The sequence below is a fragment of the Bactrocera tryoni genome, chromosome 5 (assembly GCF_016617805.1).
Source record: "Bactrocera tryoni isolate S06 chromosome 5, CSIRO_BtryS06_freeze2, whole genome shotgun sequence".
Taxonomy (NCBI): domain Eukaryota; kingdom Metazoa; phylum Arthropoda; class Insecta; order Diptera; family Tephritidae; genus Bactrocera; species Bactrocera tryoni.
The window spans coordinates 1,823,433-1,850,685 of record NC_052503.1 but is presented as its reverse complement, the minus strand read 5'-3'; the positions used below and the strand labels follow the sequence as shown (position 1 = coordinate 1,850,685).

Here is a 27,253-nt window from a genome sequence, read left to right as displayed (position 1 = left end):
TTTATAACTTCAATACATACAAATTTGCTTATGTCAATATCATCTGCAATGTAGACAACTCAGTGAGCTAAACATAAAGCTTCCGTGATATGTCTGTATATCATCAAGTTAAGTTAAGTTACACTGGCCGGCTGCCACGCCAACCATAGACCTACTGGTCCTTGGGTCAACAACCGTCCTGCAGCCTTTTCCAGACCGTGTGACTAAAATGCACGCCCTCCGGGCGTTTGCACATGATCTTGGCGATGGTGCGTGCTATTAAAGCATTCAGTTTCGCTCAGGTCCGTCTGTCTCTTTCGGAAATTTCATTGTATTCCGTGTTTCCTGTATTACTTCGGTAACCAACGGGATCACACTTTTGGAAATCTCATGAGCTGCTTTTGTTACGTAGCTTTCCACTGAAATTTCGATTGGTGGTTGGTTGAGTAACCTTTCAAGTGCACCCGGTGGAGTGGTTCTTAGCGAGTCTATATATCTCCTCCATCGTTTTCTATTTACCCTAGCGGCAGTTTGCTATCCAAAAATATTTTCAGGCACTACTTTGGGGCCTCCCATGATGACATAATGAATATCTTATCGGCATTTACCACTTGATTGACTGATATTGCCCGTCGGTGGATAACCCTTGGAGCGTTTTTAACATGCCACTTGCCCGTCACTAGTGTGATATGTCGTTTGCATAAGCTCTCAGTTTGTGAGCTTTTCCCTTGAAGAGTTACCATTGTACTAATTTGAGCAATTTGACTTCATTCCATACCGCAATAATCCTCCTTCAGGTCAGTAGAGCTTTTATCCATGTCATAATGGTATTCCTATAACAGTTGAATATTTCCAATTTCTAAATTCTAACTTATCATTACCCTTCGGCAGGACAAGCAAAATCTTCGTAAATTGAAAAACGAATATCTTAAATCCATTACAAAACTATTTAAGTACTTTGGTCCAGCTTTTGTTGTACACCCGTACATTTCAGTGAGGACTCGGCCAAATAACTTGCAAAACAGTAAATGACGGAAATTAACTTACTAAAGACTTCTTCACGAAATAAATTAAATTCCATCTATAATAAGAGAGACATTTACGCTGAAAAGATTTCTAACCAAACACAACTTAATATAGTACTAAAGCTATTAAGGTACCTACGATATTTACCTTAGAAAGATCTACACAGAAGAGCACTTTTAAAGATTATCTAGCGGCTGCTCGCTCTTTCGCCTACGAACAACAATTTTACAATCATGTAACAGAGTTTTCGTTGATTCGCTACTCGAAGCTCTTATTTCGCTACTTATTTCCAATTTAACTAGATTCCGTGATTATAGCATCACAGCAACACAGCATATTTGCTGATACTTTGGTGATCTTCAGACAAAAATTCAATGTTGCCGATCAAGTTTTACAAAAAATTCACGTAAAGCGTGATACTTTGATACATTTGCAACACTGCTGTCGTGATTGCCACCTTGAACGCACCCTATATGTATCTGTTTTCGACGCGTTTACTCATAGATGACTGGCTTTATACCGTCTTCTGTAGCCTGCATGGTTATTTCAGTGTATCAAAAACCAAACTACGCATACGTCTAAACATTTTTTCAAATCGGGCCCATTTCACAATATCATTCAGTCCCGTTGGTTCAGTATTATATAATGGCGATGTCATGCGACAGAAGTTCAAAGTATATTTGCTGCTGTCTTCAATATTTCGATTAATTGCCCCAAAAGACTACATTTGAAATCTAACCTAAAAAAAAGCTTCAACTCAACCAAATATTGTGCAAAGCTTAAATTAAACTATTGCTGCAAAATTCTTTCAAGACTATAAAGTCGGGGCATTTTCTTGTTATGAGGATCAATAGTACTTAAATTAAAATTTCGTTTCTTCCTGAAAGTAATATAATTCTAAGGTATGATGGGGTCAAAAACAGAGGCTATAAAGTTTACTACCAAACTAAAAGTATACCGAACCACGGCGCTCACCGACAACTTCCAGAACCTTCACAAGCCACGCATAAAGTTCTTGGGAAATAAAGCAGAAACAAGCCCTGATTACTTATGCTCTGCAAGCGTCTATATAAATGGCTTTGGTTAATTGTGCAAGCCACTACACAAATCTAGCTGCCACAAAAGTTGCCACCGCAACAGCAGCAACAACAACAACAACTATAACAACCCAGAAGCTAGTTAACGGTTGGCAATAAGTAATGCACGGTTGCCGTTGCTATTCCCCGCTATTGTTGTTGTTGTGCTGTTAAACGTCAAAAACTTTTTACACCATCATAAACAGTTTAGCTGGGATTTTGCTATTCATCAATTAGCCAATTTCACTAATGACTGTTACAAATCATTTTTGTGTAAAACTTTACAAAATTCCTCAAGCACTCGCACAGACGCAAACAGACGCACACACACTTCCAGACAATCACGGACGCACAACAATAGCTCAGCTGGAGAGCAACATAAGGGCGACAACAATAAATCAACAACAAACAAACAAAACAACAATCACGTTGAGCTTTTTTTGGAGGAAGGGGATGCAGCTCCTGAGCGCGCGGATTTCTTTCGAGTGTATGAAAAAGTACGACTATTGGCTGTTGTTGTTGTTGTTGTGCTGGTTGTTCTCGATTTCGCCACGTATGGTGTATTGCCATCAGTCTTTCGGCCAACAACAGTGTGGGTTAATGCCAACAGCTATGACAGTAATACAACTACCGTTAGCCAAGTTGCGCTGCTGCTAAGTGGCACAGCCATATGTTGCCATTACTACCAGTTGTATGCTGTTCACAAAAATAACAACAACGGCTTGAGGGTCTGCAAAAGTTGCCAGCAGCCCACGTTTGTCCTTAAGTCGGGGTGGAGTTGAAATTATAATGATGTGGTGAAAAGTTTTCGGATATATAGCAAGCTCATTTTGCTTGAGCTGTAGTTGTTGTTGTTACTTTTTTCGTTTTATGTGTTAAGAAGAAAAATTTAAACGTTTGTTGTCGAATTTGTTTCTCTATTAGCCAGCTGACTGTAAATTTCCATATATGTTGTTGTTGCAATATTAAATTTTTAGCCTAAATAAACAAACAATGAAAAGAAAAAAAATTGCTCAACACGATTGTCGATTATCTTTATTGTGTATACATCTGTTGTTGGATGGTTAGAAAATCAGAAGCTGAAGACGTCATTTATCGAATTATTTGGGAGATTTTGGCATCTTGAGACTCTCCCCTATGCTATGGTTACTATGGTTATTTTTATTCCATTAAAAAGCCTTTATTCTTTATATAGAATTGATTTTATCGAAGAAATTTGGTTCTCTCGTGAATAGCTCGTGAGAGAGAGTGTCTTTAGAAATACTAACCATAACGTTACTAAAAAAATCCACGACGTAGCTGAATTCGCAAGGACTTCGAAATAGCGGAGAAATATTACAGTTACGCGCTGTGACGTAAGTTGTCATTTAATTAATTAAATAGAGTATAAATGAAACCACAAATAATTTAACGCAAATTAATGCTATACGACCGCAATTAACGCCGAGATTTTCGATTAAGAGCAGGTGCATAACCGCGCCCACACATACACACATGCAAAATATGCCAATTATGTAAAGCGAAAGATGTTTAATCAAGCGAAATAGTTGAAGAGCTCTTCGCACATAAAACATAATCGAAGCCAATGAGGGTGGCAAGTGCGAGGTGGAAAGCTGAAGATGGTGCAATGAAGCTTAAAATCAACTGCATGTGTATATATGTATAAGTGTGTGTGGCGTAAGCGTACTTGAAGCAAGTGACAAATGCGCTTTGAAGTGGGTCATTTTGTAAGAAGGATATTTCGCTGACATGCAAAAAGTAATGTACAACAACAACAACAATGACGAGATTCTGTGAAGCGAAGCGTTTAGATGGAAAGTGAACAAAGTGAAGTGGAAATAGCACTGAAGCCGCAAGGGCGTAAAATACTACGCAAGCTGTTGATAGATTTTGTAGCAGACTTAAAAAATGAGAAATCATGAAAGTGAATAATTTCCAATCGAAAGCGAAAACTCAATCATTCGCGAGTGATATAATAATAAAAATAAGCTTTTTTTCTACAATTTTTATGAAAAAGCTTTGCTGCGCGCCACTAGCGTCTGGGGGAAAGCAGAGCGCCATCACTTTTTGCATATAATTAGCTCTCTGCAACATAATTTGCGCTGAGGATTTTTTCATAATTTTTTCTTTGCGCCAAGCAAAGCGAATTACACGCTTGACTGCTGGCTCAAAATTATTAAACAGTCAAGTCGAAAGCCAACGAGCAGCAATGCCACAGTCACAAAGTGCTGACTAAGCCACCACAAGCAGCAGCAGCATGGACTCCAGAGCAACCGCAAAGGAAACGACAAGCGCATGCAGCTAATAAGGGGAGGTCACATGAAATGGTTGAAAGCTGAAACGCTACAAAGAGTCAAGTGTCTTGGGATCAAAGCGAAGGTGGCTGCAGTAGATTACTCCCAAGCGCCACCGCTGCAATGGACTGCAATTGGGTGGATGAGAGGCTGACATTGGCTGGTCTTGGCAAACAGAGGCCAAATCATCATTAGCTTTGTTATATATACTTGTAAAGCTGTGACGATTAGATATTTTAGATTTGAAGATAGGATAGAAAAGAGTGTACGACGCACATGTTGGACCCAGGAAAGTATAGCTAAGAATAAGGATTTTTTCTTCTATAGAATTCCAAGTAAGGATATAACGATTTCGTTGTTGTCGGAGAAAGTTTGATTTTAGAAATTTCTCCCCGAACCAAAGACTTCTTTAATCTTCAATTAGTAAAAAGTGTTCTAGATATTATAATTTCTTTATACACTAATAAAGCTCCCCCCATGACGTTAGCTTAGGGGTTTGGCACTGTGCAGTCTCTCTAAGAGATAAGAGTGCTTCAAAAAAAGCACTAAAAATCTAAAATGTATCCCTTCGATAGAGCTGGTTGTCTCAAATTATTATATTCATTACAAAACTCAGCAAAGATGGTAAACCTCTACACTTATTGGAAGTTTCAGTGAGGCTAAAAGGGGAATTTCGGTTTTGAGCCTCCTTAGGGCCAGGGACAGCAAAATTCAATATTTATTTTGATTTATTTCTGGATTACATATAATGAGCACATATATTTAAGATATGTTCTTCCCATTGCTCTTAAAATGCCCGTCAACAAAGGATGACATCTAACAACCTTTCTCGTGGATGAACCTTCTCCACCCAGTAGAAAGCTAACCAAATGAATTAAAGCCTTGAACTCCGGAGAAAATTGAGCAAAAGATTGCGATCATTAAAATACAAATACAGACAGTCTTAGCTAACCTCAGCAGCGGTCACTTATTGTCACTGAGTCTCTTTCCTTTCGAACCACTGGATAATTCTGGCATAAAACAGCAACTCAAATTAAGGTGCACAAAAAGCTTCAGCGAAACCGAAAAAATGCCAAAAATAGTGAAATGGTGAAATGAAAAAATAATAAAGAATATACAGTTATATAAACAGACGAAATAACTTGGAGTTAATTTCGCTTGGCAGCCAATGGGGCACGTCGAAGAAATGCAAAGCGTAATATTTTCACAAAACTTTTTAAAATCAACACGCCGACAAGCATTTTAACGCGTTTTAAATAAGCCACAAAAGCGAAACGTTTTTACCTGCCAGGAAAGCTGCAACAACAGTGACATTGCAGCATGCACTAACACACTCGCATTGCCGACTGCGCTTACACATTCTCTTTTTGCCTCTACGTTTTGCATCGGCACTCGGGTCGTTGTGTGTATTTGCATTCTTTCAGCATGCCGCACAAACGTTCGCTCGTATCTTCCAACCTACTTAGCGCCGTTCATCTTTTGCTCGGTGATTTAACAATTCTCGTTGGTGAATTCTTTGCCGTCTGTCCGCAAGGCGCTGCGCTGCTGATCAACTGCAGTTGCACTGCACTTTTTCGGCAGTTTTTTTTCGTTTTTTTGTCAGCGGCAGCTGGCATAATATTTATACTTGCCATTCGTTGCGCTTATTTTGACTTTTTCGTCGAAGGGAGTTTGGTGCTTTTACTTTTTACGCTCGTGCCACCTGCTGACTCTACGAATTTGGTATTCTTTTTCATATTTCGCTTTCTATTTGTTTTCGAATTTCTTTGATTTTCTATCTCTTCCGTGCAGTTCGTTTGTGGCGCGTCTATGCATGCCTTTAAGGTTGTTGTCGCCTTCGTTGCTTTCATTTCTTGAAGAGGCGCTTTTTTGTTTCAACGCATTTTCTACCCTTTAATTTTGTTGCACTCGGGCCATTTGCACCATTGCACATTCTTTCGGCGTCTGCATTTTTCCAGACATTACACACTGTGTTTGGCAACTACTCATGGTACTGCTGTTTAACCTTCGTGACTGAATATAGACATTGGTTATATTTAAGTAGAGATAGGTAAACTTTAAAACGAAGAAAAGCTTACAAATTTTCTTACAATATTACAATAGCAGGGTTAAAAGTATATTCATTTACGAATCTTGGTCGAATACTGACTCGAAATGAAGTTTATCCATTTGAGTATGTCCAGGGATCTGACCTTAGAATCCCTCATCGTGGCGAGAGTACCATTTTTTGTCTATCGGGTTTCTACTAAACCTTCTCAAGTTCATAAATATGTAGAAACATCTCGGCAGTCTTACCCTTGCCGAACCAAGAGACAGAGCCGGAACTGACATTGACCGTCTCAACGAATTTGTGATAGACTCAAATCGGTTTGTCGATATCTTAAAGTCCTCTGATCGAGTATATATAGTAGCTTTTAGATACCACAACGAACCGGCGTTCCAAGCTGACTAAGTGAAATTCTTGACAGAGTCGACCTCTTAACCTAACGTAACCTAAATTAGATACCCACAATAAAACTATCGACTTATATTAAAAATAATGAATGGTTTAATTCATTCGAATCGAATTCGAAAACGGGTTGATAAAATTATAATATTTTATTTAAGGTATTAAAATATATCGATCACACCATTAAATAAATCGAATCAGCTAATTCTCTAGAAAAAGGATTAAAAAGGATGTCGGAAATTATAACATACAATTTCGATAATTCCTTTCAGTAAATATCGTTAACTTCTTAAATATAGATTATCGTTAATTAAATCTATATTTTTTTATATTATAATTTCGATAACTTCTTTATTTAAATATCGATAAGTTCTTATATATCGACTTTCACATGCCTAATTTTATCTAAATGGAAAAATTCGAATTAAAACATAACTAAAATTAGTTAAACAACAAGAAAAAACGTTAACTTGGGCTGCACCGAAGCTAGTATACCCTTCACAGGTGCATTTCGTATATATACAGACAGACGGACAGACAGACAGATGGACATGGCTAAATCGACTCAGCTCAACATACTGATCATTTATGTATATATTTTATAGGTTCTCCGAATTTTCCTTCTGGGTGTTACGAACTTTGTGACAAACTTAAGGGTTATATAATAATAATACCATAATGCAGTGAACAATTATCGGTAATAGCGTAATATCGATTTTTCTCTTAACAATACTTGATCCTAAATCCGAGGTGTAAGCTTCAAAATATTTTTACAAAACATGCCGATAATTCGATAAATTCAGATTTTTCCAAAATCTATCGAAAATTTCCTAGCCAACTATACTTAGTCTAATATACTTAAATAGTCGAAATCGAATAACGACTCCTACTCAAGCTCACCGCGAAAATTAGATAAATTTGGAAACTCGAACCTCATACAAAATATCTCTCGATAACCCTTTTCAAAATTTTAATTAATTTGTGCTTAACTCATTTATGTCAAAATAAATGTACCCTTTTTGTCACCAGCAAACACTTTTTAGCAAAACTTATCCGATTTACCTACATTATGGCACTTAATTAAAACCATATATGTACTTGCTGCACCGAAATTCGGCTACACGCAAACAGCCACACAGGTTGCTATGAAGTAATAGCATAAATAACAACAACAACTTCAACAAAAAACCGTCACCTAATTTCACCAAAAATATCAACTATGATGAAATAAACCATCGTCCTTTACTTTTTCCCTCACATTTGTTATGACAGCAAGCGCACGGTTCCTCTATCTATCCATATACATTTGTATATATTTACGTATGTAGCATACTGTCAACGACATACCGTATTTACCTGGTAGCGGTGAGTTAGTGCTGCTGCTTGCTGTCACATGGTGGCAGACGCGTTCGCTCAGGTAACACAAATTTCAAACTGCGAACAAGCTAGAAGAAAGAGTGTCAACGACAGCAAACCAAAAAAAGAACAGAGTCCAGCTGCTCTACTTTGTCACCAGGGTGTTGTGAGCAAATTTTGATTCAGCATAGACGCCATTTTCGCTTGGTTTGTTGGTGTTGCTGTTGTCGCCACCTTCGTTGTTGTCGTTAAGGTTCTTATTTGTGTTATTTTCCTTGAATTGCCACTATTCGCTGTGAAAAATTAAAGTTTTTATATTTTTGGCAAACTTTTGTGATTTTCTCACTTTTGCACTAAGATTTATTATGCTCCTATGTAAGACTCTATTATGCGTTTACACTGAGCTAGACATGTTTGCGTGGAATGTGTTTGTGGTTTCTGCTTGCTGCCGGTAATTATGACTGTGTTATTAGTGATGCTTGTGGTCTTGGTTACCATCAAATATAATATTTTTCTCATTTAATGAAGTAATTAAGTTGGAATTTCAAGGCTGCATACGTACAGTTGTATTCAAAACTTGTCAAATAATTACAAAATTAGAAAGACAATTTCAGCGAAATTTCAACGTAAATTTAGAACTTTCAAAGCCGCAATATTAAGTTGCAACTGTCTGATTTTATTAAAGCGTACAATGGCAGAATGGGAAAACACACAAACTAATATTTGCCTCAAAGCTATTAAATGTTTTCGAAAAATTTTAATTATTTTATTAAAAATATCAAAAAATATCAAAGTTATAACATTATTGGTATTTAAATGCAAAAACGCAGAAAATTACGAGCGAACACGATTTGGTTAAAAAAGTTGCATTCGAACTCGACTTGCTATATGTATCATTGTTAATTTATTTTTTTACTGCGAAGTTCTTCATCTTAGATAAAAGTAGTAAGAAAGTAGGGCAAAAGTCTACATATTCGAAATGTTTAAATGATAATTTTTATACTCTTGAAATATGTTGCTACAGAGTATAGTAGTTTCGGATCCGGATGACTATCTGTCCGTCCGTCCGTGCAAGTTGTATCTTGAGTGAAAATTCAGATATCTTACTGAAACTCGGTATGCGCGTTCCTTAGTAAAACAAATTGCGACTTCGTAGATGAGCGTGATCGGACCACTGCTAGTTCCACAAAACGACATTAACGGAAAAGCTATAAAGTGCCATAACTAAGCACTTTATTAAGGTATAGAACTGTAATTTGGCAGAGGAGATCGCAGTAGCAAAGTGTACCTTTGGGTGAAAAATTTTTAAAAATGGGGGTGACCCCGCCCTCTACTAAGTTTAATGTATATATCTCTTAAACTACCTAAGCTACGACAACCAAATTCACCCAGTACAAATATTATAATAACTGCTATCGACAGTGTAAAAATGGATGATAAGCTCGCTCACTCACCATATAACGTTTCTTTTAAAAACTACTTATAGGGCTATTAATCAATAACTTAATACTAGGGAGCCATTAAATTTTACCCGGGAGGTGGTAAAAGAGGACTTTAGTGAACCTGGGGTCAAAATTGGACGATGAGTATGGCACCGTCCACTTTTAGGTGGAAATACATATCTTGAGACCCGCCCGACGAATTCCAACCATATTTGGGATTTCTCTGAAATTTTTGCGTTACAGTGTAATCTGATTCTTTTCTTTCGAACAAGAAGCAATTAATATCTGGATAAGACTTTCGACGAATAATGCCTTTAGGGTGTCCCACCTCACAGCCCAAAAATGTCCACATCCAACAAAAACTGTTCTTTAGGCACCGAATATTTATACTCCGGTACCTATGGTAGACTTTTTACCGAAAATATTGGTCAATGTGTCTGATTTATAATTGAAATTCAGAGAGAACCCTTTCCTGACAGTAGTAGTTCTGTGTGCCTAAAATTGGTCAATTTCTTTAGCCACCTAATATAAATATCTTCGAACTTCTGGGTGACTTTATACCGCATATATCTTATCGTATATCTTAATAAAATTGAGCTAGCGTGTTTTTCTTATAACGGTGTATATTCGTCCTACCCCTCATATAACTAACAAGCCTTATGTATGTACCTAAAGGCATTTGCCTTTAATCTTTGCAAGTTGCAAGAGTATGAAATGTTCGGTTATATGCGAACTTAGCTCTTCCGTACTTATTCTAACAAACCTTATGTCGAATAAGTCGATCAGTATATGAGTTGTATATATGTATGTAACCTATTTAATTGTATAAATGTACCTCCCACTCTCTTGGCCCAAAGTCGATTGCGGAGACATAGATTAATTTATTCGATAGACGAAGTCAGAAGAACATTCTGTTTTATCTATTTTCGCTCGGCCCTTACTATCCTAAGCAACATAGAATGTGGTAGTATTTCTTAGGACAATTACTGCAAAGCAAAATTTTAAATTTCAACTACAACAACAACATAGCCGTAAACTAGTAATTATAAATAATGCATTAATTTATAATGATTAAATCAATAACCTTTTATTAGTTTCCAAAATTTAACTCATTAAGAGCGAAATTAAACGCATTTTAAACTAAAATTCCATTAAAATGGTGGCAACAACCATTAGCTGAATTTCCACGAATTCAGTTGCAAAAATTTAGTCGCATTACGTAATTAACCGTCGATTAGCACAAAACAGCGCTAGATTGCTGCGGGAAATCATTTGCAGCGCTAAAGTGTACGGGGGGTATGTGTGCTCTGCGTGTGTTCCAATGCTTATTTGTATGACCTATATAAACGTAGATATAGTTTAATGGCACAATTACAGTTAGAAATTTTTACTTTCTAACGACTAAAAGTAATGACTGCCATATTAAGTAAAATTAGAAATATTTTTTGAAAATATTCGCGTGATAATTCAAAGTTATAAAAACTAATTCCGGCGAAAAGCGAGCAATTTTTACATTTATTTTAATTTATCGGCCTTTAATGGCCAAATATTTCTGCACAAATAAGTCAATAATGGCGCCGCGATAATTGCGCGGAGCGCTGTCGGTGGCATGTTGCCCGAGCAGCTAATCACAGCTAAGCAATCAACCAAAACAACTTTGTGCGCCGGCAACTGAACGCTTAACACGGCAACAACAATAACAACGACGGGAATAAATAGAGCAGCGAATTTCAGCGCCACTGTGCGATTTTTGGTGGTTCGCATTTCATAATTCGCCAATTTGCCTTGTACGAAAGTGCGAATCTCATCATTTTGTTGGAGCGTAAAATTTCACAAGTTTTCACAAACTCACTTAGTGCATTCGCTTCGCGCCGCTCGCATTGTTTTCGTTAGTAGTGCATTAGTGTGTTGCGGGTGCGGCGAGTGTTGGCGGTGGACTGGCCCCTGAGGGCTATTTAAAGCTTGATTGTTCATAATGGCAAAATGTGCTCGTATTTGCCGTTTGATGCGCGCAACTGAGGCGCGACGTCGGTGGTTGGCCAGAACGCCAAAACAAAGCTTGTGTGTAGAAGCGAAATGGCGGCTAAAAGGGGCGAAAAAGTTTTTAATACTTACGTTTAATATTGTTTTTGGTTTTGTAAGATTTTTTTATGATTTTTATTCTCTTTAGAAATTCTCATTTTTGAAGGGAAAGTTTAAGTGCATTTCGTATTACCGAAAAGCTCGATCAATATTTATTTTTTCACCAATTTTAACAGCAAAGAAAAAGAACGGCTGAGCATAATCAGTTTTTGGCTGAAAGCGGCCAACTTGAAGTGTAAAGTTTAATAATTTGAGAAAATTTTTGGAGCGCATGTTCAAGCAGCAATGCTTTGTACCCATAGTTTCTTGAAGAATAAAGCGCATTGTATAGCAAAGGGTGCGCTTCCGCTGCCAGTGCTTAAGTTACCAAAGCGAAGTTTAAGTGTAAACCCAAGCAATTCAATTTCGCTGTACAAGCACCACAGCAGCGTAAGAAGAGCCAGCATTGAGTATGTGTTAGTAGTGTAAACGAATCATAAACTCAAGCTTCTAAAATACATGGAATATCCTTGAAATGCAATATTCAACAAATTAGCACCCGTCAATGAGGGCAAACAAAAACTTATCAGCATTTGAGTAACTTAAACACGCCAGCAATAAAAATCAAACTTCGATGTTATTATACGTAAACTATGAGCAAAAGATATTAAGACCTTGTTCATAATTTTAAAATTCTTAATTTATTCTTCAAAATATATGTTGTCCCCCTCAAAGTAATACCCTTTGACCCCAATACACTTGTTCCAACCTTTTTTCCAATCCTCGAAACAGTTGTTAAAGTCAATTTTCGGATTTGCGCGTAGACATTCAGGTTTCATATTAAGACATAAATGGTTGAAAATTTGGCGAAAAATTCACGAAAAATCTATGTAATTTGTGACGGTGCATTATAGTGGTGCAAAAATCAACAGTTGTTGGCCCATAAATCCGACCTCTTTTTACGAATAGCATCGCGCACACGACGCATAACACTCAAATAGGTATTCCTTGTTGGCTGTGTGGCCGGTCGCAAGGAATTCGGAGTGTACCACACCTCGTTAATCGAAGAAAACTGTAAACATAACCTGAATTTTTGACCTGCTTTGCGTGGTTTTTCGACTTCGGCTAATCTTTACCACGATATTCGGCCGAGAGATCGTCTGTTATTAAGTAATTTTGGAACCAATCGAGATTTCACTTTCCTTAGGATCAAATGATCTTTTAAAACGGTCTTCACTGATACTTCCGATATTCCAACGATGTCAGTGAGATCTCTGACTGTCAATCTTCTATTCTCCAGCAACAATCTCTTTACTTTGTTTGCAGGTGATGTTGATGGCCGTCCTGGACGTGGTTCTCGACACTATTTGAATAAGTTGTACAAATCCAAAAGACTTGCTCGCGACAAACGATTATCACCAGCAGTCTGAACGTTTCGGCACTAGAAATTTGATTCCGCACTCAATATTTATTAGAACTTCTTTGTTGAATAATTAACTTCATCGCAAAAATCGCAGAATATACTAAACTCTAATGATTATTTCGATATTGGTTTATTTGACACAGATGCAACTAACAGTCACACCAACCTAGAAAAAGAAATATTTCGACATATGGGTTTTCCAGCGAAATTTATATTAAAACGTCTTATTATTTTTTGCCCACAGTCTGGGAATGTACATACATCGATATTATCAACTAAGAAGCAATATAATAAAACATCATCTTTAAATAAAATGAAACCACTAATTTTGAAACAGATATTCTGATTGCAGAAGCTTACATTTTCTAAGACCAAATTTGATTCGAACAGGTCCATTTGAATCACCGAATCAATAGAAACAATTTCCTACATTGTACTTGCTTTTTAATGTTCCAATGAACTTTGATATCCACACCATGGCGATTTTTGCCATTGAAAAAAATTAACAACGAGTTTGTGATTCCAGAATCACGGCAACGAAATCGATGAAAATGTTGCAGACGTATTTAGGGCTACTTTCTCTCAATCGCAAGTACTCAGTGAGGATCGCGAAGGCATCGAAAAATTGCCTGAACAGATATGTCCATCTTGCTCTGTTAATGCGATAACGTCGGAAAACTTAAAGAAACAGTACTTAAAACTTTTCACGTTGACATCCGAGAGAAAGCAGCGGACCTCATGGGTCGACCCAACAAATTTCTGTTAATATTTTGGGTATGAAGTATGTCTATGCTAGACTCGTAACAAAATGGCCTTAATCTTTTACACAAAAGACTTCCGGTAGATATCACAAAAGAGATGTTTGACAATAAAGCTGAGGATCCGACATACATCAGAAGCATCATTACTGATAACGAGACGTCACTTTATGAATATAACGCCGAACTTCAACAATCTAGCGAATGTCACCTCAAAAATGAGCTGAAACCGAAAAACTTTAAATTTACTAATGGCTCCGTACGCCATTCGAGCCTAAGCTTATAATAAAAGCATGGAGAATTTTATTTAATTCAAAATATTTTGAAGGCGATAACAAAAATTGCAATTTTAATTTTGTAAGTCTGGGTCAGATTTGATCCTGAAAATGGATGTTCCTCATAGAGCATGTCTTATTATTTTCTAAAATGTTTCTGCCTATCTTGGCAAGCACTATTCTGGGGAACATAAGCCGAAGGGACAAAAACTGATACTAGAATAAAGAAACTAAACGGGTGGTCTACAGAATATATTTGTGGACTCTTACTCTAGTACTGCTAGCCAGCGATATTAAGTAGTACTAGTACCGCACTGAATAATTGGTACAGTTGTAGGGTCCATTTCAGTCTTTGATCTTACTTCTGGGTCACTGGCCTTACACATCGATCAACAAAACTAATGTTTCAATGAAACCCCTGAACACTTGCACATAAACATAATTCACCAAACCATTACTCAATATTTATGACGCACTGTGCTACTGGCCCACTGCCGAGGCGTCACAAAAACTGAAATATTAATTTGTATCTTTCGCTTGGTGCTTACACCGACAGTTATTAAGAAAAAATATTACACTTTTATGGCAGCTTTGCCGAAAAATCGGAAAACAAAAGAAATTGTAGCTGATTAAGATCAACGCTTAGTGAAGAGTGCAGTATGCCAAAGCCAACCACACACATACGCAAGCACATAACACATTGACACCCACACATGCAAACTCAATACTCAAGTATGTGAACTCAACAAGAAATTCACTTGTGGGTGCGTAGTTGTTGTTGCACGTTAGTCCTTTTTTACGAAGTGCTTGTGAGTTAGCGCCGAAGAGGCATGTGTGACAAGTTTTGGCGCATTTAATGTTGCCAAAAGCAGCCATAAATACAAACAAACGAATCAACATGCACGCACACATACAGACGAATAAGCGTATGTGTGTGGTATATGTGTGTCGGGCGCACACAGCGCTAAACATACGCTTGAATTTGTGCATAAGTGTGCACTCAGTTGAATAACCTAAAATCAAGCCACCACAAGTAGTGGCAAAAAGCTTGAAAAAGTGGCAAGAAAAGCGATGTGTGTTGTTGTTGTTTTGCTTTTTATCCTACACTTGTTGTTGTTGTGTGTTTTTTCTGTAACTTTGCGCAAACCACCAACGACTTGTCGACGAAGTGCACAACACAAGTTGCAGTCACACACACGGCGGCAAGTAGAAAAAGCGGCACAAAGGCAACGACAATGCAGTGGCAGCCGCTGTTGAAATGGCAGAAAAAAGCGGTCATAACAGCAAAAAAGTATGCAACACAGTTTACGTTTGACACTCAGCCAAAATGCAGACACTGCCAATACATTTAGACAAGCTTGTGGCTTTGTGTGTGTCTGAAGTGAAGCCCTGTAGGAAAGACCTTCGAGGCCGAAAGACTATTTTGAGCTGAATGTATGCGAGTTTCTAGGAACAGTACATGCAAGATATTTGCCCCACTCAAAGTTAAAAAAGAGTACCAATCAAAGGAACTTTGATAAATACATAGGTTCTTAGACAGCATCCATACAGTTTCTCCACGTATGACCGTCTCGTGAAGGACTTCTGACTTACAGATTTTCTATTTTTTTGTATTATCAGATAGAAAAATTTAAATCTCTCTTCCAGTTAGATGAGCAAATATTTCGTTTCATTGATTTTGTGGGAAATTAGGTAGCCTTATTGAACATCAAAAATGAATATATAAACAAAATTTCCTACTGGGCACCCTTGACTTGCCCTTTTCGCATACTGCGGGTGCGTATGTTCTCGGCACAACATTAGCAGTTATTTATAGCACCGATTTGGCACTGAAGTAACGGCAACTAGCCACAACAACAATAACACTTACAAACTACACAACAACTCGCTTTTCCCACGGCATAGATCAATGACATACCGTAGACCCTGGTGTGGCGAAGCAAAACAGAAAACACGAAATGTTGATAACCCCAAAACCGATAGCCATCGTCGCAAAGAACGGAAGTACCAGACTAAAGAAAAGCGCGTAATGGTTTGTAACTTATTTTGCAAAACTCACGGGAGAAAAAATAGATATGTCAAGTGATATCAGCGCAGAAGAAATATGTGGGTGATGATTCCGTTACGCAATGTGCGGTTGCAGCGATTTCAGTAGTGATTACGTAAAGTCTCAATTTTTTACTCCACTACAGAGTATATATTATAGGGTTTGGATTTAAATTGTGATATGGTCAAATTACTTACGAAATAGTTTTTAATGTTGGCGTACGAAATTCATTTAAAGAAGTGTAGTTTGATTATATGTACATATGGTTGCCCTTCTGTAAGTGAGTAGCAAAAGAACACTCAACTCGGACAAAAGTATTAGTCAACACAGCAGTGTCTCTTTGGCTTTGGCCGAGAGGAGAGGACTATTTGTTGGAAATGCCAATGTCGGGCAACTTTAGGATATCGCTTTCATAAAAACTGGGCGATCACTCTCAAGTCTTTGTATAAAAAACTTTTATATTCACTAAACTTGCCATAGATTATTGTCTAAGACAACGCTATAATCGCGAAATAAATTATTCAGATCTGACCACTATCACATATAGCTGTCATGCAAACTGACCGACCAAATCATGATAAAGTTCATTTTTTAACCAAATAGGAAATGCGCCTGTGAAGGGTTTTATAGCTTTAGTGTAGCAGAAGGTGCAATGTTTTCAAAGGTTTTTATCAAAATTTTGTTTTCATGACATTTCGATGACAGCTTTTTCCAAAGTTGTCACATAATTTAGATTGCTTACTACATAATCTCAATCCAACACACGGACGCATACAAAAAACTCACTTTTTTCCACTTTCCAATAATAAAACAAAAAGAGCTTGTCATACTGACAGCCACATGTCACAAATGACAAATGCAAGAAATATTACAATTTAACAGTTACTTGCTAAATCGAAATTGCAGCGAAGACACATAAAACTGCACACAAACATACATTTTAGTTACAAAACTTACAAGCCAAAGAATTCCCAGAGAAGTGGGAATCAACAACGCGCACACATACATACGAATGCTGAAATTTGTACATGTATGTGTAAGTATTGCCTGAGATAGTGTTAACAAAATGTAGCGATGTCCAACAGAATTGACAACAGCAGACACTTTAATTTCAAGTCCATCTACACACACACTGCCCTCACATCATCAGCATTGACAACTCGGGTTGGACTGCGCTTAAATATAAGTATGTGTGTGTGAGCATGTCCGTGGCAATTTTGAGCTGAGCACTAGCTTGTTGCTGGTTGCAATGTGGCAACACTTTTAACGCTATGGGTGGTTAATTTTCATAGTGTTGACAATATAGTTAAGTTGCTTGCTTCTTTGTGAACTCAGTTGCACACTTTGCACCGAAATTGTCACGTGGTTAGCGACGTTGCTGGAACAAATTTAACAGTAGTGACAATTTTTAATTCTGTTACACATTTTTGATTGTATGCTTTTATGATGTGAGATCATAGATGTGGTTCAGAGCGTAAAAATTTATGGCCACCTCTTATATAACGGAATATGGATACTACTAAAAACCATATAACTAACTTGAACCTTGTGCAACTCAACTCCCAAGCTATTTGCTAAACACCTACTTTTCAATTAAGGCCTTTGACTTTGACGATCTATTTGATTAGAAGGAATACACTTACTGGTAGGTAAAATTTTTTGTTTTCATATATCGATAGGTTATGCTTTTAAAAATGACATACTAAAACTTGAAATCGACATATCAAATAGTTTTTGAGTTACAGTTTTCTAAAGTTTAGCCGGTCAGACCAATCAGATCCATCAGTTTAAGCAAGTTTATCTCGAAACAGCATATTCAAGTTTGTTTGAGTTATTACTCGGAGCTGATCCCTCATAATTTTTCTGCAAGTTCGGTAGACAATACTCCATACAATGACGTTACTGTTGGGATCCCAAAAGATACCTCAATTTTCCTAAAGTTCGTTTTTTCATAAACACCGCAATTTTGTCAATGTACAGCCAACATTTTCCAGTAGAAACAAATTTTCTTAAGTTACATCCACTGGTAAGGCCGAATTTCGCTATATTTTGAGTTTTTTGTATAAAAAAGCGACCAATGAAATTTGTGAAATTTTTAGAGACGATGCTGTATAAGTTCGTGTAGCACAACAATGATTCGCTCCCTGCCGTTCTGGAAATTTCGAACTTTCGATTTACACTGATGAAAGTTTTAACCTGATGGAGTACTGTTTCTAGCGGAAAAATGGCACAAAGTACCAAAATGTTGTTTGGTAAAATTATAGTTAAATTGGGAACTTTTTTCCATAGATTAATCTACTCTAAAAGAACATTTCTTACATATGTTCGTTGATTGTATATGTTAGACTGTGTAATCTATTTCAAAACAAAAATATATGACACCGATTCGGTGCTCTATCTATAGACCCCAAAGAGACGGAAATACATATACGAGGTTTAGTATAAAGTTCCGTCCTGTCGGTTGCTTTGAAGGCGGTTATTTCGAAGAATGGGTGAGAAAAGAAAGCTATCACCTTCCCTACTTGGTTGATTTTACGTAACTAGGTGAACAGGATACTTATTTTACTTAGTTCTAGAGAATAATATTGGCAAAAAAAGGTAGTAGCGTGAACTAATGAAAAATTATCAAGAAATCCACAATTCAACCAGACCGAAATAAATCGGCTTAGACCTCTTAAGGCTTAAAAATTGAAAAAATTATAAAAAAAAACATTATTTTGTGAAAGAACCAAAATCATATCATCGCAATTACTTATAATTTCTTTACGTAGGCCATTGACAAACATAACATTTGTGCCAAAATTATTAGCAAACTATAAAGAGAATCGTGCTCACAAATGTTTGAACATTTTTCGGTACATAAAATCTGTTGAGAGGGAAATAAATTTTGGTTTATATAATAAATTATTTTCAATCAAGCACACTTACCGTTTCTTTATATGACAACAGATAGAATATTTAAATTCACAATTCGGACTTGCAAACACTTTTTAGTCTCAATTTCAACTTTTCACTCACTTTAAAAATGCCAAAGCTGAAAGGAGAAAGAATATTAGATTGTTTAATAAATAATTCATTTTTAAAAGAAATAATTATTTTTCAGAGATAAATAAATAATATCAGCAAATGGCAAATTTGTAGCAATTTTTCTCTACATCTGCAAAACAAGTTTAACTGCCCGACCGCACACACAGACTCACACACCCACAAAAGCACACGTGCACTCTCCCATATTTGCGGAAGTGGCGAGTGAGTCAGCTTACTTATCATAGGAAGCTCATTTGTCAACTTTTTACACGAAAGCGACGAAATATGCTGAAACAAACACGAACACACGCACACACATGCTCACATACAGAAATACACGTCTGGCTGTGTGTGCACATTAAAGGATAACAACAGGAAATGTCATAAACCACGGATGGAATACATGAAGTATAATACATAAACAAGCAGAATCCTGCATGCATACCCATGCAACAACAAATAATTACATATGTGTGACATATGCATACATAAACACATTCATCATTCACATATTGTGCTGATAACATTTATGTATGCTTGAGTCTGCCGCTGGTGAGTGAATAAAGTGCGCTTCGATAGTTCGTTAACAACATGCAAGCACAGTAGGATAGTTAAGGCAGAGAACAACTAGTTCCAAATTGATAAATAATCGAGTAGTCCGAAAGTAACTAGGTTGCAACTAGTTCACCTAAAATTTTTTAAAGTCTAATTGAAGAAAATACATACTTTTTCAATAAAATTTAAACTATAATTACACTAAATAAATATAATTCCAAAATTTCTGAAATATGAACATTTAAGCACTTCGTTCCTAGCAGTGATCGATGCTAATATGGCAAACTAGTTCTTCAAGTCCTCTTGAGCTCCACACAAACACCTTGCAACTATCTTTATTAACGTTTATGAAAGCATTGCTTCCACATTGTCTCCGAACTCATATATTTTTATCAACCAACAAAGTACACTCCTCACATACCAGCACTCGCGTTGGAAAACTTTTACTCTCATAAAATAGAGGCAGACATAAAGCAGAGAAAAAATCTTGTTGGCATGCGACACGCCGGCGTAACCTGCAACGTGACTCACAAGCGAATGAGATGGCGGTAAATATGTGGTAGCGCAAATTTTTCAACCGTTATCATTTCATTTTTGCAAGTTTGCCCCCAAACCCAGCTTTCGCCTTTCTACTTTAACTGTACACACGAAGATTTTGATATGCTTTTTCAGCGAGTTACCGCATTTTCCCCACAGCGTGTAATCTCAGCTTGGCAACAAGAGTGAGATTAAATGACAAAACATTTCAAATATTGCTGAGTTGTTGCCTCTGTTTTTCGGTTGGCTCTTCTGCGGTTTTAATTTTATTATTTTTGCTTGTTTTTTCACCATTATTCGCCATGACTCCAAAGTCTTCCAAAGCGTATGTCATAACTGAAAAGCGTATAACTTTTGCTGCTGACTTTTGAATATCTAGTTATTAGTTTTATTAAGGTAGCTTGAAGCACGCTTTCGGGCGCTTTGGCCGCTCAATGCTAATGTCTCGACAAATTGGAAACGTGTCGAAAATTTTATATATTTGCCATTCAACTCACCGTGGGTGGTAATAAAAGCATAAAATTGTTGGTTTTAATGCACAGTCGTTTGGCTAAAATGAATTCGGATACTTGAATGTATGTAATTATGAATATGCTCTTAATAATCCGTTCGAGGGCGAGCTAATGTGAGAAGGCGAAACATCCCCTCCGCAGGGTTGTGCGCTGGGTTTGGGACCCGCCACCCCCAGTGAATAGTTATAACCAGCCTCGGATGAGAGACCCCCCTTATGATGACGACCATGGCAAACGAAATAAGGAATACGATATAAGGGCATGCACCTGGAATGTCTGGACCCTTAATTGGGAAGGTGCCGCTGCCCAGCTGGTTTATTTCCACGCGAAAATAAAGGCTAGCAAGCTACCTGGCTGTCTCCGGATCGAAAAACTACCAACCAGATCGATCATGTTGTGATAGACGGAAGACACGTCTCCAGTGTTTTAGATGTGCGTGCGCTCCGAGGTCCTAACATCGACTCGGATCACTATCTTGTTGCAACCAAGATTCGCACCCGCCTCTGTGCAGCAAAAAACACACGCCAACAAACACAAGGAGGGTTCGACGTCGAGAAGCTGCAATCACAACAGACAGCCAAACGATTTTCTACTCGGCTTGCACTCCTGCTCTCTGATAGCACTCGTCAACAACCCGGTATAAGGGAACTGTGGGACGGCATTTCAGGCTCCTTACGTACAGCTGCAACCGAAACCATTGGTTTTCGGAAAGTGCAAAAGAACAGCTGGTACGACGAGGAGTGCCGTGTCGCAGCGGAGAGAAAACAGACTGCTTACCTCGCAACGTTACGATCGACCACAACACGTGCGGGATGGGATAGATACCGAGAGTTAAAAAGGGAAGCGAGACGCATTTGTAGACAGAAAAAGAAAGAGGCTGAAATGCGTGAGTACGAAGAGCTTGATAAGCTGGCCGACAGGGGTAATGCTCGAAAATTCTACGAAAAAATGCGGCGGCTTACAGAAGGTTTCAAGACCGGAGCATACTCTTGTAGAACCCCAAAGGTGATCTAGTGACCGATGCCCAGAGCATACCTAAATTATGGAGAAAACACTTCTCCAGCCTGCTGAATGGCAGTGAACGCACAACACCAGGAGAAAGCGAACCCGATTCCCCTATCGATGACGATGGAGCAGACGTTCCATTGCCCGACCATGAAGAAGTTCGAATAGCAGTCGCCCGCCTGAAGAACAACAAAGCGGCAGGGGCTGACGGATTGCCGGCTGAACTATTCAAACACGGCGGCGAAGAACTGATAAGGAGCATCCATCAGCTTCTTTGTAAAATATGGTCGGACGAAAGCATGCCCAACGATTGGAATTTAAGAGTGCTATGCCCAATCCATAAAAAAGCAGACCCCACAATCTGCGCCAACTACCGTGGGATTAGCCTCCTCAACATCGCATATAAGGTTCTATCGAGCGTATTGTGTGAAAGATTAAAGCCCACCGTCAACAAACTGATTGGACCTTATCAGTGTGGCTTCAGACCTGGAAAATCAACAACCGACCAGATATTCACCATGCGCCAAATCTTGGAAAAGACCCTGAAAGGAGAATCGACACACACCACCTCTTCGTCGATTTCAAAGCTGCTTTCGACAGCACGAAAAGGAGCTGCCTTTATGCCGCGATGTCTGAATTTGGTATCCCCGCAAAACTAATACGGCTGTGTAAACAGACAAGGCGACTCCCTATCGTGCGACTTTTTCAACCTGCTTGTGGAGAGAATAGTTCGAGCTGCAGAACTAAATGGAGAGGTACCATCTTCTATAAGAGTGTACAGCTGCTGGCGTATGCCGATGATATTGATATCATCGGCCTCAACACCCGCGCCGTTAGTTCTGCTTTCTCTAGGCTGGACAAGGAAGCACAGAAAATGGATCTGGCAGTGAACGAGGGCAAAACGAAATATCTCCTGTCATCAAACAAACAGTCGTCGCACTCGCGACTTGGCACTCACGTCACTGTTGACAGTCATAACTTTGAAGTTGTAGATAATTTCGTCTATTTAGGAACCAGCATTAACACCACCAACAGGCAATTGAAAAGTAAGGTCCTCTCTCGACGAACAAAAGCTAAACTCTATAAGTCGCTCATAATTCCCGTCCTGCTATATGGTGCAGAGGCTTGGGCGATTACAGCAACCGATGAATCGACGTTACGAGTTTTCGAGAGAAAAATTCTGCGAAACATTTATGGTCCTTTGCGCATTAGCCACGGCGAAAATCGCATTCGATGGAACGATGAGCTGTATGAGATATACGACGACATTGACATAGTTCAGCGAATTAAAAGACAGCGGCTACGCTGGCTAGGTCATGTTGTCCGGATGGATGAAAACACTCCAGCTCTGAAAGTATTCGACGCAGTACCCGCCGGGGGAAGCAGGGGAAGAGGAAGACCTCCACTCCGTTGGAAGGACCAAGTGGAGAAGGACCTGGCTTCGCTTGGAATATCCAATTGGCGCCACATAGCGAAAAGAAGAAACGACTGGAGCGCTGTTGTTAACTCGGCTATAATCGCGTAAGCGGTTTCTACGCCAATTAAGAAGAAGAAGAACTAATATAATTGTAATTTTGATTTTAAAGTTAATATGAACAAATATTTTAACAAATTAAAGTTCTCGTGTTGTTAAAATCCTTTTATTTGTATGTATTTATTTAAAGATTATGACTTTCCAAAAAAATTTTTTAAAAATAAGTAATTTGTGGTAAAATGTCAACTAAAGTTAAAGGTATGCAAAGTAACTGTAATCATAAATCACCGGGAAAAAGTTATTCTATTTGATCAAATTTGAATTTAGCAAGCACGCTCTAACTGTAAAGGGTCTTCCGAACTACTATGTCTAAGCAATTGAAGGCGTTCTGACTGGGCACTATTCAATACGTTGTCATGCTGCAAGACTAAATATCTTTTCGGACGCTCTTTTTCCAAACTGTTTGGAGGCTGACGAGATTAAACCATCTTTAATTTTCTCCTCCATTGTCCAGCCTTTGATAGACTAAGATTGAAATATTTTGGAAGACACATCTCTGGCGAACTTAGCGAAGTAGATAACCGCCTTAATAAATTTGTGATTTATGAGAGTCCAGTGATCTACTTTTGGGAATTTACAGGTAACACAAAGGACGAATATCCATCCAAGTGAGATCAATTGATTTGGGATCAACTCTACGACGTAATCTCATCCATCGGAACTGATCCCTTCTACAGAATCGAAAAAAAAACAAACAGTGCTTGAAAATCGTCATATTGTCATCAAAGAAATATGAGTTTGTCTACTCAAAATTACTTATGGATCTAGTCAACCATTTTGGTTACTGTTTTGTATGAAGCGTTTCAATGGTAGACCAAAAGACCTGAATAGGCCATCAAAATTGTTACGTTTTCCCACAGAAATTGACCTCGTTTCTCAGCTCCCGAACAAAAGTTTATATAAAAACCTTAGTTTCCATAATTTCGAAATCTTTTTCAATAAACAAAATAATTAAAAAATTAATATACGAATAAATGTTAAAATTCTCAAAAAATTAGTAGAATAAATTTTGAATTACATAATACTAAAACTCATACAAAGCAAATCTCAAACGATTTAAATTTTTTAAAACCACTCTGTCCTCCATTAACTTACTAAACAATAAAATAAAAACTGTTAAAAAGAGCACTCAAGTATTTTGCTCATTTATTTACACTTTTACCATAAATTTCCGTTTACGCCAAATTTACTTTAACTGCAAGCGAGCATTAAAATTGCGAGCATATAACCATTTTACCGTGTTCAAACGAAATAATCATTAGGAATTGAGTAGAAATCAATCACACAAGCAATATTTCTGCTCAAAATTAAAGCTACCATTAACTTTGCTGCACCTTACTTGGCCCGAATAATAGCTTGTAAAATTTATTATTGCGTACTTACAAGCGCATACATATACAAGCTGGTGGTGTGGTACAAGCCCATAGGCGAGCATGTGGGCACACTTACACATAATACTTTTATCCTTAAGATCAACATAAAAATTCATCAGCATGCACGCACTGACACCCTTTCGCACACACACACACTCACACTAACACAAACAAACATGAATATTGTTTTCTTTAAATTGCTACAAACACACATACATTAATGAGCTGTGCTCTCGTGCTCTAGGCTATAAATATTTATGTGCAGGTGCTTGACTCCGTTGCAAGCTCAATTCGATCAAGTATCCTTTATGGTCCGGTTTATTAGTCGTTGCACCTGTGGCGTGCAGCCTCCAACTACGAGAGGATTTTACCGTCGTGCCTTTTCGGTTTTGTTTTGCGGCCCGCAGACGCAACAGTAGCTGCGGTATCAGTGCCGAAGCTGCAAGCAACAAGCCTTTCGGTTACTGCAACTCCTTCCTGACAGAGATGGAGTTCTTAACGAATGCAAAGCGTAATAAAAATTCTTCATAGTCATAAAACAATTTTATGTTCGAAAAGAGAAATTTTCTATTTAGTAGTGCTGGGTTTCGACTCTCGCACTGTGTATGTGTGTGTGTGTGAATGCGGTTATGAGTACGAGTTTGTATTAAAGTGTAGGGTTTACTCGTTGTTTGTCGTAAAATTCTGCAATAAAGCATAGTCGTAAATGTTTATTTGCACAAATAGGTGCCCTCGCTTATAAAGGGTGCTGTGAAATATCTTGAGACAAGACAATATAGAATTTTTACACGTGAGTTTTAATTTCAGCGAATGAAGAAGTCAAATGATTCTCTAATTAATACTTTTAGGTTATGGACTATAGATTATTGATTATAGATTATACATTATAGATTATAGAATACAGATTACAGATTATAGATTATAGATTATAGATTATAGATTATAAATTATAGATTATAGATTATAGATTATAGATTATAAATTATAAATTATAGATTATAGATTATAGATTATAGATTATAGATTGTAGATTATAGATTATAGATTATAGATTATAGATTATAGATTATAGATTATAGAATATAGATTATAGATTATAGATAATAGATTATGTATTATAGATTATTGGTTACGAAATATGGCATGGGTTATTGTTCAAAGCGATATAGTCTTCGAAGAAATTGTTCAAATCGGACCACTATACCATATAGCTGCAATGCTAACCGATCGATCAGAATCAAGTTATAGTAAACCAATCTTGCATTACAAGGTATTATAATTTCGGCCAAGCCTTTTTTTTTGCTTTGATACATTTTGCGTCACCCTGTTTCTTTTAAATTTTTGTAGGTACTACATGAATTCATAAATATGGCTACAATTGCAACAATCGCTGCCTACGTACCATATACAATATATATGTAGTATGAATGAATAAAGCATATCTGTGTTGAAATAGTAATTGGAAAGTGGCACTCGTACAACCAGCAAATGGTCCATGAATATACGAATACCCTTGGCCGGCAGGTCGCTGCTGGGATTATGCGTGCTTTGTTTCATATTTTCGTTTGGATATTTAGTGTAGAGAATTTGTTTTGTAATTTGAAATGGAAAAGGTAGTAAAGTTTGAATAGGTTATATTGCTACTATTTTAAAGGTAATTAAAAAAGTAAATGGCTTAAGTGAATGAACACAGTTCAATGTTTAAACGAAAAGTTAAATTGCGCTAGGCTTCAGATCAGAAGCGAGCAGTAGAGTGGTTGCTTTAATCTATCTTTTGTGAGAGTCATTGAAAGTTTTGGAGTGTGAAAATTTATAAAACTATCTCCTCTGCAAAAACGTAAAATAGCCAGGCCCTTCTCCACCTGGTCCTCCCAACAGAATGGAGGTCTTCCTCTTCCTCTGCTTTCCCCCGCGGGTACTGCGTAATCAATATTGTAATCATACTCGTATTAAAGAAATAAATGTTCTTTGACAAGCGCCCGGGATTTTTAGTTCATCAGCATACTTTTATCTGTTTTCCAATCCAATTTTTATTATTTCAACTCATTTAAGAAATCACGGACCACTCTATCTATGAAATCAATATTATAAGAAAATTTCCAAAGACTAGAAATGTATTATTAAGCCTTCATTTAATTTCATATCACATTTCATTTACACATGAGTAGTAAGAAAAGGCTTCGAAAAAGCTATTCGAGGCTGCGGGTAATGGTACTATATATTACTTACCACCTTCTGTTGACATACAAAGCACAACAGAAACAAAAAAATAATTACTCGAAAGAAACAAGTAAGGAAGGTCTAAGTTCGGGTGCAACCGAACATTTTATACTCTTGCAACTTGCAGGAGTCAAAGTCAATAAAATACATTAAGGTGAAAAACGTCAACCAGAGGATCGGAATCCGAGTAATTTTATGTATAGTACACATATGTATACTATGTATATATAACTGATACCCTGACCGACATATTCGATATAAGGTATATTAAAAATACGAAAATAGTTATATGCAATAAATAGAA

At 37.5% G+C, this 27,253-nt stretch overlaps 1 long non-coding RNA gene across 1 annotated transcript in view; it reads right to left on the bottom strand.

Moving 5' to 3' along the window:
- Positions 1-27,253, bottom strand: part of LOC120779057 — a 180,918-nt gene that overhangs the window by 106,029 nt on the left and 47,636 nt on the right. The window contains exon 2 of the long non-coding RNA XR_005705601.1: positions 19,115-19,220. This is a non-coding gene — a long non-coding RNA (uncharacterized LOC120779057). The remainder of the gene's footprint in view (positions 1-19,114; positions 19,221-27,253) is intronic.